At 45.0% G+C, this 18,946-nt stretch overlaps 1 protein-coding gene across 11 annotated transcripts in view; it reads left to right on the forward strand.

The window, feature by feature from the left end:
* The first annotated feature begins 7,829 nt into the window (after positions 1-7,829).
* The window catches only part of LOC132407657 (tenascin-like), a 167,039-nt gene continuing 155,922 nt past the window's right edge, over positions 7,830-18,946 (forward strand). For 3 of the 11 annotated variants that reach the window (XM_059994458.1, XM_059994462.1, XM_059994460.1), the window contains exon 1: positions 8,317-8,703. The gene's annotated coding sequence lies outside the window, so the exon portion shown is untranslated. Of the gene's footprint in view, positions 8,235-8,269; positions 8,704-18,946 lie in introns of those variants that run through there. The other 8 variants (XM_059994463.1, XM_059994464.1, XM_059994466.1 and 5 more) reach the window with 6 other exon arrangements.

Genomic DNA, 18,946 nt, shown 5'->3' on the forward strand with positions numbered 1-18,946 from the left:
GGCAGAGCAAAGGCAGATAAACTGACATATTTTGGAATGTCAAATAGGGGTGGGACATATTCAGTAAATGGTCAGGCATTTAGAGGCTTGGGGTTGAAGCCCATAGTTTCTTGAATGTGGTACCCTAAGTCTAGAGTGATGAAGAAAGCTTTGTGCCTTTGCAAGTCAGAGCACAGAATATGAGTTGCGACGGTAAGTTATTAAGCCACACTTGAAGTTTTGTGAGCATCTCTGGTCAGCACAACATTTGAAGGGTGTGAGTGTATTGGGAGAGAGTCCAGAGGTGCTTCATTAGGATGCTGCCTGGATTGGAGGACTCTAGTCCTAGGAAGCAAAGAAGGATGAGGGGTCAACTGATCTTGTTACGATCTTTCACTACCTGCTCTGCACTTCTCCGATACTTTTTAACATTGTTGTTGTTTTAACTTAGTCCAGCTCAATGCATTTTGTCGTGTTTTGATCTATATGAATGAACGGTAGGCAAGACCACCTTTTCACTGTATCTTGGTACATGTAATAAACTAATCGCAATTCCAGTACCAATTGCTACACCAACATCAATACCATCTCTGACTCTATGCCCTCAGAAGTAGGTCACTGTCACTCTTCACTGCAGAAGATCAGCCACCATCTGCCATTGTGACCTTTGCACCTTCTCCATTCGAGAAGATTATGTCCTGGTTATTAGTGAGAGGGAAGGCTATTAAAAGTCAAGGCCATAATGATTGTTAAATGTAACAACGTTCATGATGGATAATTAGATACCTATTTTGCCCTTATAAAACAAACAAGGACCAAGAAATTTCCAAACCAGTGTTGCAAAAGCAATTCATTTTACATGGAGTGCTCTGAACTTTGAGAGTTTATATGAAACAACTAATTAAAAATACAAGTTCTACATGTAATTACAGGAAACAACTAACAAGATGAGGATGAATGTATTCAACTCCAAGTTTCGTTAACTTCCAATGCCTTGTTCAAAGCCTTTGCCAACTCAACCCACATGCTCTAATTAACCTAGTCAGAGCAATGCAAATTAGGGACTGGTAAAGGATGAATAGTTCCACTGATTTCAAAATATATTTATGGGAGAGTAATGTAGTAACAAAGATAAAATTCATGTTTATACCTGTTGCCTGCAGCGTCAATTATGTACCTTGCACCAACTTATGTGTTTCACCTGATGGGTTTTGCATCAAGAGAGAGCTTATTTGCCAAACTTTTATTTTGACCAAAACATATGCTTTGTTTTAAAGTAAGTTTTAAACAATTATTACTTCTTGATGCATGACTGAATCTCTGAATCACTTAGAATTCGTACATTTCCGAAACACTAAAATGCCGTTAACTGCAGTCGATAACTTCACTTCTTATTGGACATAAGGTATACTTCACAGATGTGAAATCATCGCCCCAGACTCCTACAGTTTGTCGTCTCCCCTCTGATTTCTGAGCAGCCCATGAATCCATGAATACTCTCTTTGACACTATTTATTTATTTATTTATTTATTTATTGGAACTTAGAGTTGTTATTTAATCTTGCACTGTACTGCAGTCACAAATTTCATGGCATAAGTGTATATCAGTGATCTTAAACCTGAATCTGATTTTGCTGTAGCAACCACAGCTACTCAGTCTGGATAAATGTGCCCACTTGAAGGTGCTCTGACCAGTCCATCAGAACCTCAAAATAGCAATAACTTCAGTGGAGAATTGATTAAGGACAGGTTTGCAGGCTCTGGAGAAAGGACAGGGATTTGAGGCTTGTCACTCAGAGAACTGGAGCAGGCTGGGTGAGTAGAACAGTCTTGTTCTGTGTGTTTCTACTGTGATAGTACTGAGGCTGGTTACCACGCAGTCTTGTTGAAACTCTTGACACGTGAAAGTGGAATATATGGTCTCATCGGCGAACAAACAGTTACAACTTCACTTTTACACTTGCCCACAGACTCTCTGCTTGTTGAACGCCATCTCAGCTAGGTACCCTACACACGGGATTTGGCACACCCATGTAAACAGGGCAAGGAACTGCTGAAAAATCTTCATTGAGGCACACACTGTCTGGAGCAGGATGTGTGAATTAATTCTCAGCTGAGACATATATATATAAGCCAGCAAGTAGAAAGCAAAAGAAAAATGATTGTTGATTTATTTGTTGAGATACAGAACGAAATAGGCCCCTCCAGTCCTCTGAGCCAAGCCACCCAGCGAGCATTGAATTTAACTTATGGGACAATTAACCTACTAACTGGTACATCTTTGGACTGTGGGGAGGGAACCCACGCAGTTATGGGGAGATCGTACAAACTCCTTACGGACAGTAGCGGGAATTGAACCTTAGTCCATAGTACTGTAAAGCTTTGTGCTAACCACCATGCGGCCATGTAGCCCCTAAAGAGATTGAAAGAGATGGTAAAGAATTAGAGAATTGATATTTATTTCATAATGATCTAGATCACACAGAATGCGTTTCATGGGGAGGGTTCTCTGTCCACTGTCCCCACCTTCCTGGATGTGGAGGGTTGATTGAACTGGTCCTTCAATGAGGAAGCCCTCTAGATAGAGCAGGCCTCTCCCTCAAGCAGGTCGCCCCAACTACAGGGAAGCTTGATAGTCCGCCACTGTCAAAGACCTTTAAAATTGCTCCGTTAACACGGAACAGGGACAGGCCATTCAGCCCACGCTGCCGGTACCGAACATGAGGCTAAATCAAACTAATTCTCTTCTGCTCATATATGATCCATCACCCTCCTTTGCCCGCACACTCTTGTGTCTAGCTAACAGCCTCTTAAACACCACTATCACATCCATTTCCATCACATCTCCTGGAAGCCCATTCTGGGCACCTAACATGTGCTGTGTAACAAACTTACCCCACACATCACCTTTCATTTAAAAAAAAATCCTCTAGTATTTGATATTTTGCCCTGAAAAATAGATTCTTCCTGTCTTCCCTGTCTATACCTTTCATAATCTAACTTCCGCAGATCTACACTTCGCCTCCAGTACTCCAGATAAAACAGCTCACGTTTGTCCAATCTCCCTTTATAGCTCATGCTTACTATTTCAGACAGCACAGGGGAGATTCGGCAGATAATGGACATCCAGAACAACACACACAAACTCAGCAGGCGAGGTAGCATCCATGGAAATAAATAAAGGCCAGGACCTTTCATCAGGACTGCAAAGGAAAGGGGAGGATGTCAGAATAGGAAGGCAGGGGGAGAGGAGAATGAGTACGAGCGAGCAGGTGATAGGTGAAGCCAGGTGGGTGGGGGAGTGGGGACGAAGTAACAAGCTGTGAGGTGATTGGTGGAAAAGGTAAAGAGCTGGAGAAGAAGGAATCCAATAGGAGAGGAGAGTGGATCACGTGAGAAAGGGAAGGAGGCAGGGCACCAGGGAAGTGATAGGCAGGTGAGGAGAAGGTGTAAAAAGAGGAAGAGAGTGGGGAATCGACAAAGAGGGGAGCATCCTGGTAATCGGTTCTGCACGCTCGCCAAAGCCTCCATGTTCTTCCTGTAATGGGGCGACCAAAATTACACGCAATCACCACAGTTAGCACAGCTATTGATGTGACACATTACAGCTCAGTTTGAATTCCGAGTTCAATTCGGGCATCATCAATAAGGAGACGGTATAGTCCTCCCCATAGAATGTGTGTGTTTTCCTCAGGCATTCTGGTTTCTTCCCACAGTCCAAAAACTTACCGGATAGGTGAATTAGTCGTTGTAAATTGTCCCATGATTAGGTTAGGGATAAATTGGGATTGCAGATATCAGCTCAAAGGGCTGGAAGGTCCTACTCCATTCTGTATAACTAAATAAATAAAGTAACCAATACATCAAGTGTGGATTAACTGAAGTTTTATACAGCTGCAATGTGACTTCCTTTCTCTTATGATTAATGTCCTGATGTATAAAGGCAAGCATGCCATTGGCTTTCTTTAATGTCCTGTCTATGAATATGATCACTTTTGGTGAGCTATAGACATGGATAAGATCCCTCTTTACATCAGTACTGTCAACAATCTGTCCTGTTAATCTATTAAATTCGTAAGAGGAAGCTGCAGATAGGTCAGGGTGAGTGATTTAAAAAGAAGTGTTCGCAGGCTTTCAGTGATTTCTGACAGCCCAATTGAATCAATAGACAACAGACAATAGACAATAGGTGCAGAAGTAGACCATTCGGCCCTTCGAGTCTGCACTGCCATTTTGAGATCATGGCTGATCAACTACTATCAATACCCAGTTCCTGCCTTGTCCCCATATCCCTTGATTCCTCTATCCATAAGATACATATCTAGCTCCTTCTTGAAAGCATCCAGAGAATTGGCCTCCACTGCCTTCCGAGGTAGTGCATTCCAGACCCCCATAACTCTCTGGAAGAAGAAGTTTTTCCTTAACTCTGTGCTAAATGACCTACCCCTTATTCTCAAACCATGCCCTCTGATACTGGACACTCCCAGCATCTGGAACATATTTCCTGCCTCTATCTTGTCCAATCCCTTAATAATCTTATATGTTTCAATCAGATCCCCTCTCAATCTCCTTAATTCCAGCATGTACAAGCCCGATCTCTCTAACCTCTCTGCATAAGACAGACCAGACATCGCAAGAATTAACCTTGTGAATCTACACTGCACTTCCTCTACAGCCAGGATGTCCTTCCTTAACCCTGGAGACCAAAACTGTACACAATACTCCAGGTGTGGTCTCACCAGGGCCCTGTACAAATGCAAGAGGATTTCCTTGCTCTTGTACTCAATTCCCTTTGTAATAAAGGCCAACATTCCATTAGCCTTCTTCACTGCCTGCTGCACTTGCTCATTCACCTTCAGTGACTGATGAACAAGGACTCCGAGATCTCTTTGTATTTCTCCCTTACCTAACTCTACACTGTTCAGATAATAATCTGCCTTCCTGTTCTTACTCCCAAAGTGGATAACCTCACACTTATTCACATTAAACGTCATCTGCCAAGTATCTGCCCACTCACTCAGCTTATCCAAGTCACCCTGAATTCTCCTAACATCCTCATCACATGTCACACTGCCACCCAGCTTAGTATCATCAGCAAATTTGATGAATCACAAGTCATTCGCAAGGGAATATAAAAATAAGGTTGGGATGACCAGAGTGGCCATTGCTGGAGCGAGCAGTGTTAGAGTGAGGAGGCTTTGGCTCATCAGGCTTGGGTGAGGTAAATTTCCCTTTCTGCATTCTTCGTTACTGAGTGCAGTGAGAATGGCTCCAGGGACCGCGTTGTGTTCTCTGTGAAAGATGTGGCAATTCTGGAAGACCCCTGGAATCCTGGATGACCACATCTGCCCCAGGTGCACTAAGCTGTAGTCCCTCAGAGAATGTGTTAACCATATAACCATATGCCAATTACAGCACGAAAACAGGCCATCTCGGCCCTTCTAGTCCATGCCGAACGCTTACTCTCACCTAGTCCTACCTACCTGCACTCAGCCCATAACCCTCCATTCCTTTCCTGTCCATGTACCTATCCAATTTTTTTTAAATGACAAAATGGAACCTGCCTCTACCACTTCTACCGGAAGCTCGTTCCACACAGCTACCACTCTCTGAGTAAAGAAATTCCCCCTCGTGTTACCCCTAAACTTTTGCCCTTTAACTCTCAACTCATGTCCTCTTGTCTGAATCTCCCCTACTCTCAATGGAAAAAGCCTATCCACGTCAGCTCTATCTATCCCCCTCATAATTTTAAAAACCTCTAACAAGTCCCCCCTCAACCTTCTACGTTAAGGAAGTGGGCCAGCAGATCAATAACCTTCGGCTCATATGGGAAATTGAGGAGGTGATAGATAGGAGCTGTAGGGAAGTAGTCATGCCTAAGTTGCAGGGCAGGTGCCTGGGTGACAGGAGAAAAAAAGAAAATGGGCAGCTAGTGCAGAGTACCTCTGTGGCCATTCCCCTCAATAATAGTTATATGGATACTATTGAGGGGGGATGATGTATTGGGGTGGGGGGGTGGAGCCACAGCGACCTGGTCTCTGGCACTGAGTCTGTATCTCTGGCTCAGAAGGAAGGGAGGAGAAGAGGATTGCAGTAGTGACAAGGGATTCCATTGTTAAAGGAGTAGGCATGAGATTCTGTGGCCATGAAAGAGACACCCAGATGGTACATTACAGATCAGCTTCTGGCTGTTATGCGTTTACCTTTTTTTTTGCAGAATTTGTTCTTTTTTTTTAAACACATTAGGTGTTTGGTGCTCTTTGCTGTGTGTTTTCTTTCTTTGTTTTGAGGCTGCCTGCAAGAAGACAAATCTCAAGGCTGTATATGGTTTACTACCTCAATAGGAAACATACTGTGAACGTTGAACTTTTTTAAAAACAGAAAGCACAAAAGAATATCAAAAGGTTTTCAATATCCAAAGAAATTATCTACTCATATATCTTTATTCACGGTGCAAACTTCCCGGAGGAAATCCCCCTTCTAGACTGATGACATTGATGTGCCTGCCATTGACATCATTAGGAAATTCCCCGGGATACTGTTGCCAGTTGTGTGTACTGACCAAGGGAATGCATGAATGAAGCTGATAACACACGCGCACCAATATCTCACCAAAAATGCTCAACTTCTCAGTTCAGTCTCACTATCGCGATCATGACTGTAGTCACCGGCTCGCGCAGAAACATCTGGAATGTTTGACTGTTTTTTCACATAGCAACGGTTGCAGTTGCTTAAATAAACTCCCCCAAATCGTCAACAAGCAAAACATTTTTGAAGGGGAGTATTGCACGAGCTTCGCTTAGTCGTCATTGTAAAGATGTTTGAGTAGATAAAGGCCTCAGTGCATTGGAATCTGTGGGAATCACCGCCGGGATGTTAGCTTGTTCTGAAGAAAGTTTCCACAGTGTCAAAAAAACTGAGCATTAGTTTCATTTTTATTTGCATTAGAGATCTGCCTTAAGCTCTCCTAACCTATGCAATACAAAGAATGGTGCTCCCCAGCTGCTGACTAACCGCGTGCTCAGCGCATTAGCATAGTGTGTGAGGCTGCTGCCTCGCAGCGCTGGATTTTAGCCCTGACCTCAGGTGCTGTTTGCACCTGTCCCGGCTTCCTCCCATATCACAAAGGCTTGCAATCGGCACTTTAGGTGGTCATTGCAAAACCCCCAGTGTGTAGGTGAGTGAGAGAATCGAGGAGAGCATGAGGGGGTGGGGGGAGAGCACAGAGGTGGTGGTATGCGCTCTCAGGCGGTTTTATCTTCTCTCTCATGGCACGGGGGACAAGGGTGGGTGTTATTTTTGATCATGTTCACCGCTTTACTGAGACAGTGACAACCATAGCCAGAATCTATTGAAGGGAGGCTGTTTTCCCTGATGTGCGGAGCGCTGTCCGCAACTCCACAGTTTCTTGCAGTCACAGGCAGAGAGCAATTGCCGTAACAAGCCGTGATGTACACCGATGGGATCCTTTCTACGGTGCATCGATTAAAAAAAAAACTATCGATGGTCGAAAGGGGCGCGCTGGATTTCTTTAGCCTCCCGAGGAGCAACCATTTCCAATAACCCATTCTGTGCTATTGAATGACCGCTTAGTGCAATAAGAAGGACACTTAACCTCATAATCTACTTCGTGGTGACCTTGCGCCTTGCCGTCTGCCGCTTTCTCTGTAAGCGTCACATTCTTCTGCATTCTGTCACTGTTTTCCCTTCTACTGTGTCTGCGCACTGTTCTAACGAAAAGCCGCGTCTGGATGGTACCCCAAACAAACGCTGTCGCTGTAACTTGGTGCGTGCGGTTTAAACCCATTCACCCAGGTATTCAATGGGCCGAGGAACCAGTTTCCACGCGGTCTAGCTCCCCATGGCAATAACTGGCTGTTAAAAAATACTGTTTGAACTGATTATCGAATGTAGTTCTGAATGTTTGCAGCCCCGTCACCTTTGCACGCAAGATGTGCAGTGTGAGAGCGCAGAAAGCCCCATCAGTGGTCACCAAGGTGTTAAAGCCTTTGAGTAGTCATTCGCGGGCACACTTTCCCTCTTGTCTCCTGTCTGAACACCTTGCTGACGATATAGCCAATACAGCCCGGACACAAGAAACGTGGAGTTAGCCATGTGCCGCAGGAGCCGGCTCCTATTAAAACCGTTCCTGAGCCGAGAGTCCCTTCTGTGATCAGATAGCAGACCACCGGCGAATCGATTGCTCTTGGAACTTTTACGTGGAACGAGGATTCTTCCTATGAGCTGAGTCACTGGTGGGTCGGCGGTGTGCCCGGGAAGGGGGCGGTGGGGAGGAGGCTGGGAAGAGGGGAGGGATGTAGCAGTAGGAACCTTTGTGGTTCACCATAAATGGTATGTTAAAACAATCTTCCAAAAAAACAGTGTGGCTGCAGCTTTAATTCATCACTTCTACAGTCAGCCTAAAGGCATCTTATTACTGAGAAGATGCCAAAGTTCATTGCTTTCAGAGATACTATATAAACGGAGAGGGTGCTGGCTTGGCTGACTATCCACACTCTGCAGTTTCTATATTAAAAAGGTGGGGGCTTCAGCTTTGTTGTTCAGCACCTACACACGACCTGATGGTGCAAGTTCTATCTTCAATGCAAGAACAATCCCGCAGCTCAGAGCCAGAAGGACAAGTTTTTTCAGAGGCAAAGGGATTGAATTACTTAAGTCTGCTCACTGTAGAGGCTGAATGACTTGCACCCGGCACAACTTAAGGTAAGAAAGAATTTCTCCTAAACTGCTCCGAACTTCAGTATCTGTGCTGCCTATTTAATTGTGATTTGAAATCTCTGATTTTAATCGGCGCGGCACCTTGCTTTCAGCGTGTGCAGTCAGTCCCCGGTGGGAGAACGGGAGTAACGCTGACGGTGCAGGAATTGCCGAAGAGGAGAATTTTTTTTTGTCTTTTCTCTCCCCTCGTATTGAATTGTAAGTCTCCCCTCTGGTGTGGTCATTGTGGAGATGGAGGGTGGAGTACGCAGAATTTGTGAGGGATCTTTCCATCAGTACAGAACGGGGAGAGTTTATGCAAGGCACCTGCGTATTTCGCTCGGTATAGCCTTCAGCACAGGAAGACTTGGTGGCTGCAGCCGAGCTTTCTCAAACGAGTGACTTGATCTGACAGTTCAGGGAGCTACTGTGCTAAGACAGTTGCGGCTCCCGGGCGACTCACCGTGCTGGAGTGGATTGCTTCTCTCGCCTGCTTGGCTTTCCGGCTGGCGGACAGATTTATGATACGGCAGCGAGCCCGCGTGAGGAGGGACCCGGCTTTCGGACCACTGCTGTGGAAACAGCCACAGCACCGGATCACTGGCCGGGGATGCTGAGGCAGAAACGCCAACCTGGCTGCGCTCTGTGGGGAGTCCGGCACTGAACTCTGTTCCGGCTCTTCTCACTGAAGCCTGAAGCGCTCAGGCTGACAGTTCACTAGTTTCATGACCTCCTCCCCGACCTTCTCTCTGCCGGAGGGCACACCCCGGGACTGGGGATCAATACTGTCTCTTCAGATCTCGTTCCCGTGCTCTTTCCTGAGGCCGACGTGGGCCGAAGCGGCAGGAACCCATTGGCTCTAATCCTCTCTCTCTCTCTGTCTCTCTCTCTCTCTCTCTCTCACACACACACACACACACACACTCACAGACACACTCACTCACAGACACACTCACTCACAACACACATCACCAGTTACACTCCGATAAAGACACACACACACACACACACACACTCACACACACACACACACACACTCACAGACACACACTCACACACACACACACACACACACACACACTCACAGACACACTCACACACACACACACACTCACAGACACACACTCACACACACACACACACTCTCACAGACACACTCACTCACAACACACATCACCAGTTACACTCCGATAAAGACACACACACACACACACACACTCAACACACATCACCAGTTACACTCCGATAAAGACACACACACACACACACTCACACACACACACACACACACACACACACACACACATCACCAGTTACACTCCGATAAAGACACACACACACACACACACACACACACACAATCATTCGCACTCTCACAGGTACAGTCTCACTCGCACATTCACACCCCTCTCATTCTCACACACAAACAGTCGCTCTCTTACAGTGTCTGCCTCTTTGCCCGATGAGACTGACCCGCGTGCGTTTAGCCGGGAGAGACCAAACCACCGAGCCACCAGATATCATTTCATCGCTTTATTTTACTTTAATTTGATTTGTCTCATTCTCCTGCCTGCGCCCGTCCCTCCGCAGTGATTCCTGCCCCGCTGCGGGACAGGTTTGCGCTCTCGCTTTCTGTCTCACGCCCCGGAGCCATCGGATCCCTGCCGAGCCCTTTCGCTTTTGCTAGGGTTTCCAATCTTTTTTTTAGTGCCGGGGACCGATGCCATTGAGCAAGGTGTCCGCGGAACCCCCGGCTTTGCAGAGAACCCGTGGCAGTGTCAGTCCAGTGGCACCGGCGAGAAAGCCGCAATACAAGAGGCAGGGAGGGGGCGGCTGACACCCCCATTCGTCAGGCAACACTGCTCACCTGTCTGTTTCAATGCCATAGAGGTGATGAACCCAGCCGAGAAAGGGTAAAAAAAAGACTACACCAATATTCTCTGTCCGAAACGTCGACTCTTTATTTATTTCCATAGCCTGACCTGCCGGAGCTCCTCCAGCATTCAGTGTGCGTAAGCCTTCTACAGAGTCTGCTGCTTTTAACGTACATCCTTCCCGGCGCATTAAATTGCGCGGATCTTTACTTAAATCGTGAACTTTCGCATTAGAAGCGAGCCTTCTTTTAGAATTAGTAGTGTGAGGAGCCTGCCTCGCAACCAGATTTTAAAGGACCTATTGAGAGGGTAACAGATGTCAGAATCCAGCCCTCCGCGCAGATACCCCGCAACTGTTCCCCGCCAGGCTTTGTTTGATTTGCATCCTCTTGCGCTGTTTCTGGTGTTAGCACGCCGGTGGGAGAATGAACCGCTTGCTCCCTGGTGTGATCTCATTTTAAAGCCCGATACTTTGGGTGATCTTGATTTAAAAAAAAACACCCTGAAAAACCGAAGGTTTATCATAGCACAACTTTTTCAAATTGACTGATAATGTTTCCCAGATAAATTATCCCGCGAGAGGAGCGCTGAAGAGCAGATGCTGCCCTGACATACGACATTCCTGATTTCCACCTGGGTGCCAACGCGACTGGGTAGACTGGATTGCTCTAATCTCCCCTTGTCCGGTCCATTCGATTGTATAGTTGGAGTGGAAATGAACCACTTGCTGTGTGACTGGTGTTCGGATTATAGCTTGGCAACGCGGCGCCTTGTCTGCATCCTCTATCAGCATGGCAGGCACGTGTATTGGATGTGCGGTGGGCAATTTAGAATCGGTGCCTGCCGCTATGCCTGCAGCCTCCAGCGACCTGTTCATCTCTGGCCAGTCCGCTTGCATTTGTTCACCCATTCTAACCTTCCTCACCGTGGTTGAATATTAGTAAAAATTTCCTCCACCAGCACCGCCCCCCCCCCCCATCCCCGTTTCCAGAAGGAGTGAGCTCATTCTGAGTAGAATTAAATACAGGCTTCGTCCCCCACATAAAAAGCTGCAGATGCTGGAAACCTGAAATAAAAATTGAAAGTACTGGGAATACTCAGCGGAGCAGGCAGTGTCTGAGGGGGTAACAGCATGAATATTTCAGGGTCATCACCCCTCAGAACAGGAAGGAGGGACGCTTTCTTTGCAGGTAGGAGGGGTGAACAGAACAGAGGGAATGCCTGTGAGAGAGTGGAGACCAATAGTGACCAGCTGACCAACTCTCACTGACTGACAAGAGAAGAGCTGCAGATGCTCGAACTCGAAGCAGCACACACACAAAATGCCGGAGGAACTCAGCAGGCCAAGCAGCATCTATGGAAAAGAGTGAAGTTGACGTTTCAGGCTGAGAACCTTCATCGGTCGGCATTTTGTGTGTCTGTCCTGGTGAAGGGTCTCAGCCCCGAAATGCCGACTGTACTCTTTTCCATAGATGGGACTTGGCCTGCTGAGTATCTCCAGCATTTTGTCTGTGATGCTGAGCAATGCTCACTGCCAGCTAAGGGAGGGAAGAGGATCCTTGGGGTAAATAGACATTAAATATTATCTCTGTTTCAACAAACGGTGTGCTGGAGCAACTCAGTGACCTGAAAAGCATCTGTGGAGGGGCAAGGAACTGGCAGTGTTTGAAGTCCAAGCCCTGCATCAGGACTGATATGACCCACAGTACTCCTCCCTCTAAATGCTTGTCGCTGGAGATTCAGTATCTGCAGTTCTTTGTGTTGTCTCTGTTTCTACGCACAGCAGCTACCTGACCTGCTGAGAATCTCCATTGTTTCACAGCTTCTAGTTATTCACATGAATAGTTGCAGAAGTGATGTGGCGGGAGAGGGCGGTGGTCTGTGCGCCCTCATTCACGATATTCCATCCCGTTATCGGCGTGCAAGGGTTTTCACATGACCCCTGTGGTGAAGGAGGGAGAAATGAGCCTGGTGTGGCAACTGCTGGGAAAATGGATTTACTTCAACCAAACCAACTTGCATTTAATGTAATGAGTTGTTCCAATTCCACCTGTGAGCACTGTCTCACCATTACCATTTTGTACTCAATGCTCATTTTATGTCTTTGCACAGTTTTGCTTCCGCAAAGCAACAAATTTCATGTCTTTGTTATATCAGTGATGATAAACTGGATTCTGATTCTGAGAAACTTTTCAAATAGATCTCCATTAAGAAAGAAAAAGACTTGTGAGACTTAGGGCAAAAGTTCCAGATCCTCAGGTCTTGGCAGATGAAAGTACCGTCAATGGCAGAGGTTCTGAGGGGTGCCAAAGCTGGAGGAGCATTAAGTTCTTGCACAGTTGTATAGCAGAAGCGGGTTACAGAGATGGGAAGGGGCAGTAACCAGGAAGAAATTAAATCTAACAGCATATCAGCTGATAAAAGCAATGATCACAACCAAAGACTCAATGGCAGTATTTGGTCACACCCCTCATCCTTCTAGTTTACTGCTGGTGAGAACCATTGGCTTAGGAAACAGAGGAAATGTGGTCTTGGCATGAGCATTGCAGGATTATTGAGTCAAGCCATAAAGGATACCAAACATAAGGGGCAGTAAGTGAAAATGGAGGCAAATGCTGTATAGAGTTATCTCAACACAGATGTCAAACTTTTGGTATCTACTGTATCCAGTTAGTAATTACTTTTCAGGATCTGACAAAAGTATTGAAGTTTCTGTCTGTCCCAGAGAAGGTGGTTTTGAGAAGGGTCTGCACACTGAACAAGTCCTTTTTTGTGAAGGTACACCCACAGTAATTTTGTCAGATGTTCCAAGGTTTAGACCCAGTTATGATGAAGAACTGGTGAGGCATTTCCAGATCTGGACAGTTTGCCAGATCTAGGGGACCATGCAAGATGTGGACTTCCTGGTCATCATTTGTCTGGGTAGAAGAGGGAGTGTTTTTCCAGATGCTTTCCTCCACAGACTGTCAGCAAGATCAGCATTAGGATTCATGAATGCGATTCATAACACCAGTCCTGATGAATGTTATATCTATGCTGCCAGCTGTATTAGCTTTAGAACTTGTTCGATTAATGTAGCGTGAGCTCATCAGGAAACAAATAATTGATGGGAGATGTAAACTTGCAATTGTCATAAATTAACATTAATGTGTAATAATCAGAGGGAACATGAAAAACCAAAGGACTTAATTGCAACAATAAAAGAGGGGCCATTTTAAGTAAAGCATTATAAAAGAACTGGCTGCATTCATTGCATACAGTACCAAGGACAGAGAGATTGCTTGTTCCACAGTTGTAGGAAAGTATGAGTCCAAGCCAGAACTCTGAGTAAATCTTACTTGGCAGCTTTGACTGGGAGCCTGATTTAATTCAAGATCTGATGCATGCCTTTAATCCCCTGTTCCAAATTGGTCAGAATTCCATTTTTATTTCCATTTGTCTGGAAGTCTACTGTCCACAGCCAGGAAATGGTGAAATATTAATATATCAATTTCATTCTTGGAGCACTTTATTCCTATTTCGATGTCTGCAAGTATGCATTGTGAGGGTTTGTCACCTGAAAGGAAACTCACCTTTTCCTTTGCAGGGTTTTTAAAAGGCTGATGCATGCCCTCTCACACTTTGTGATCCCATCTGATTCAGACGCGTTTCAAAGTCTGTATTACAAAAGGCTGGAATCTTAGGATGAAGTGTTCATGGGAGGACTAGTTTGAGAATGGAAAGGACATGATAATACATGAAAAGCTTTGAATGAAGCAGCCTGTCTTAGCATTAGACCAAATCAATTAAATAGAGCTACCTTGTGAGAGCAGAACATACAAGAGATCAACCACTTATGCTAGATAAGTTGAGTGCTCTTTCTGAAGCTACACTGCATTCATATTTCCTAGCATATGCTTCCTGACTCTTTTCTATACCTGTACACCTGTTCCTTTGGCAAGGAAGACACTTAATCTTCCTACTTACCGTTGTTTGCACCTACCACTAACGATTCTGTGTAACTGAGAAAATAGAAATTCATGACTGTTACCAGTCCAACTCTCCAATGTGGTCCACTCAGGTGAAGACAGAGAAGGAAAACAACAGTTTTTCTTGGCCACCACCCAAAAGCCTCCGTCAACGGTGGTCTCTCATCAACGCAGTGGCATGGAATGAGCATCAACCTTATTTCTCACCTAAGAAGTGGACTTCCCACAATAAACCTTCTGATGTTCTGGAATCTTTGAAGAATAGGGGGAACATGGTGGTCAAATAACCAGGTATTTCATCTCCAGCATTTTGGTCCTTGCTCACATTTTGTTTCCTTCAATTGCTAAGAGGAAATGTTGCTGAATTAAAACAGTACTCAGTGGGCCACAAGCACAGATTTTTTTTCTGACAAAAGTTAGGTTATACAGAAATTAAATTAAAATGGGAAGAAAAGCAGCAGAAGAAATCACATTAATGGAAGCAAAGAGCTGGATCAACCAGGGGAATTCCTGTTTTCCAATATTAGATTTTTTTGCTGACTTTCTGTATCAGTGAGTGAAATGAACTTTCACACTGACCCCAAGAGTTGTTCTGTGATAATGATAGCACAAGGAGAGGCTAATCAGTGGAATCAGGCTTTCAACAGCTCACACTAAAAGTAATTTGCCTCTCAGCCCCTTGTCCCCCCCCCCCCCCCGCCACACACAAGACAGGTACAACGATCCCATATTTTCCTTATGGTCCAGTAAATTGAATGCAGATTCAGCTGTTTTCAAGATCTAGTGAATAGCTCAGACTCGTACCAAAGACTTTGTGGAATTTCTGATTTGGAATAAAATCTGTTCTGTGAGTCTGTCTGCAAAAGAAATCTGGTTTCTAATTACTCTCTCGACGGCAAACTGCGTGTCCTACCCATCACCTTTGACCTAGTAAGGTTCTGTAATAGATAGTGGTCTAATGAAGGGTGGACTCCCTCCCCGATGAGTGAGCAGTGATCCCTTCACAGCCACGTCTGTATATTTGTGTCATTTATACCACCCACTACGACGGAATCAACCGATTAATTGCAAAGCAAATGGAAATATGAAGCTTTAGTCCATTTACTGCTTTTGTGTGGAAGTATGAAACAGGGTGCAGCTTATCTTATGCCAAACAAATCCTAGACTATTTTAGAAACTGTAAGAAAGAATTGATTATTTTTTTGATATATCACGCAAGTAATTGTTAAGAACAAAGCAGAAAGATTAAACAATACCGATCGGATATTAGAGGTCAGGCTCACATTAAGAGGAGGAAGTCCATCAAGGACCATTGAGCTGGCACCTTTATTGCAGCCAAACAGATGCCGGACTTTGATGCCATTGTTACTTGCACCTGATCCTTGGCAGTCAACAGATTAGAATAGTAACTCTGATTTATGTGACTTTTGTAAGGAGTGTGCAGTACAGTTCTGTTCCCTCCCTCCTTTATATTTGGGACCTGGGATGGAAAGCACTATGGTGCAACAGATTATTCAATCAGTTAATGGACTTCCCAACCGTCTATTGTTTGTGTAGCTGGGAGGAGACGGTGTACCCTGTTTAGATGGAGTGTCAGAGGTTGCAGCCTTTATCCGTGTATCCGAAGGCTCCCCAGTTCTGGCTGCATTTCCGCAAGTTCCTAAACCTTGCTCATCAATTGTGAGGGGGCAGCGGTGAATCTCCGGTCTGGCTTGTTCCTGGGCCTGACCAAGGTGCCCATTCATCGATCCAGGCAGCGGGCAGTCAAGAGTTCTGCTCAAGCCAGTTGCCAGACTCTCTTCTGGAGTTACGCCCATGCCCATGTGTCCCTGGAGAAGGAGCACATGATATCCATGATTACAGTGAGGGATTTCTGTGACCATGGCTTGAATGCATTCTGGAGAGAGGTGATCATGTCATCATTTGAAACCATAAACAGTGTGTTTTATGGAATACTCTTTTCCTGCAACACTGTAAATCACTGAATAAACCATCTCTGGTGATGGAAAAAAACGGTTCAGTTCTGTCATACATTACTTTTAGTTTCAGCCTCTTCAAACCCATTGAACTCCCACTGAAGAATCAGTGCAGCTATTGTAGCAACGAAGAATTTATTCCAAGATCTGTATGAAAGGAAATTTAATCCTGGATTCCCATTAAATATTTAAAATGTAGCCATAGGAGAAAGTCCTTTTTGCCATCTGCTTGTATTTAATACCTGCAACGTCCAACTAAACAGCGGCTGACGTGGTTGTGCACTTAGCTGCTGTTCTTTTCCCACTTCGGTCAGATTTCTAACAGAACAAAGTCATGGGTTCTCGGGTCGTTCAGCAGATTTAACCAATAAACAGCTGAGCCACAAAACCTTGCAGCTCCCAGTGTCGCTCCTTTGTCTCTGCTTCTGATGAAGCAAAATCATACAATTTGCCGCTGACCCTGAATGTGTGGATTTCGTTCACAAGCAAAAAAAAAAAGCAGATGGCAACAAGAACTTTGGAATGGGCAAGAGATGAAAAGTGAAGTTCAATATGGATGAAGGCAAAGAAATAAATCACAAAGTTGGTGTGAGTTGTTACAGTTTGGGAGAACAAACCAGGGTGGGGCTTCCACAGTGAACAATAGGGCGATGAGGAGTGTGCTAGAACAGAGCAATCTGGGAATACAGATCCATAATTCCTTGAAAGTGGTGTCACAGGTAGATAGGATCATAAAGACGGCATTGGCACATTGGCCTTCACAAATCAAAGTACTGAGTAGAGGAGTTGGAATGCTATTTTGAAGTTGTGTAAGACATTGGTAAGGACTAATTTGGATTATGGAGTGCAGTTCTGGTCACCTACCTACAGGAAAGATATCAACATAATTGAAAGTGTGCAGAGAAAATTTACAAGGACTTGAGGTCATGGGTTATGGGGAAAGGCTGAACAGCCCTTTATTTCCTGGAATACAGGAGAATTAAGTGAAATTTTATAGAGGCATACAGATTAAGAGGGGTACAGATATGGTGAATGTGTGCAGACTAGAACTAGAGGCCATGTGTAGTGTAGGCCTCCGTTAGTCTCGATAGACCATGGATTTGCGTCTTAGAAAGTTTCCAGGGCGCAAGCCTGGGCAAGGTTGTATGGAAGACCAACAGTTGCCCAAGCTGCAAGTCTCCCCTCTCCACACCACCGATGTTGTCCAAGGGAAGGGCATTAGGACCCATACAGCTTGGCACCGGTGTCGTCGCAGAGCAATGTGTGGTTAAGTGCCTTGCTCAAGGACACACACGCAAGCCTCAGCCGAGGCTCAAAACTAGCGACCTTCAGATCACTAGATGAACGCCTTAACCACCTGGCCACACGCCAACACTAGAGGCCATAGGTCTAGGGTGCAAGGTTAAGTATTTAAGGGGAAACTTCACTCAGAGAGTGGTGTGAGTGTGGTAACATTTAAGAAAAGTTTTGAGCAGTACATGAATAGGAGGTATATGGTCCAGGTGCAAGTAAATGGGACTAGGCAGAAGATCAGGTCAATGTGGACTGGATAGGCCGAAGGGCCTGTTTCTGTACTGTAGTACTCTACAGCTCTTTGACTTTAATAGGAAGAATAAGGTCACTTACTCCAGATGGGGCAGAGGACATAGGTGACAGGGTGGGAAATCACAAGATCACCACCAAAAGTACTGCTGGGAAAAATGGTATCATTTTACTTGGGGGATAATGTTGATAATATCAGGTTATAATACACTTTCCCTGATGTAATAAAGGCAGATGTGCACATAAGCATAACAAGCAAAGCATGTGAGCTTGTTTCCTTAAAGACATCACTACAGAACAGCGATGTTAACCTAAACTTTACAAGACCCTGGTTAGACCACTCTTTACCTCACATGCTCAAAACTGTGTTCTGAGCTTTCCAATGAAAAGGCAAAGAAGTTTTACAGATATGAAAGGAACCTCTAGAAGGGTCTGAGGGATGACCAAAAAATGTTTGATGGTGTGCTCAAGTGAGGTCAGACCTGGAGTCTTACACATACAATGATCATTAGTGAGTATGTCAGGGGATTTAGGAGAAACCACTTCATCCAGGAGATGGCTAGAATGAGGAGTTTACAAACACAGGGTAACTGAGAAAAGGTTTAGATGCTGAAAAAGGAATCTAATCAAGCTGATGAAACAAGAAGTAAGAGAAGTATAGATTTCCAGGCCAGAGCTTGTCGCCAGTGTGAACTGACTAGGATCACGTCCGGCACACACCCAAACTATTGATTTGCCATTTACACCTCTGCCAACATTGGCTTGCCATCCAGCAACATACACTAAGTATTAAAAAATAATTAAACTAGGAGAGAGGCTCAACAGACTGGGACTTTGAATGTAGGATACTGAGATTGACATTGGGTGAATGCACACAGTCTTTTCCCCA

Source organism: Hypanus sabinus, chromosome 18, assembly GCF_030144855.1.
Source record: "Hypanus sabinus isolate sHypSab1 chromosome 18, sHypSab1.hap1, whole genome shotgun sequence".
NCBI lineage: Eukaryota > Metazoa > Chordata > Chondrichthyes > Myliobatiformes > Dasyatidae > Hypanus > Hypanus sabinus.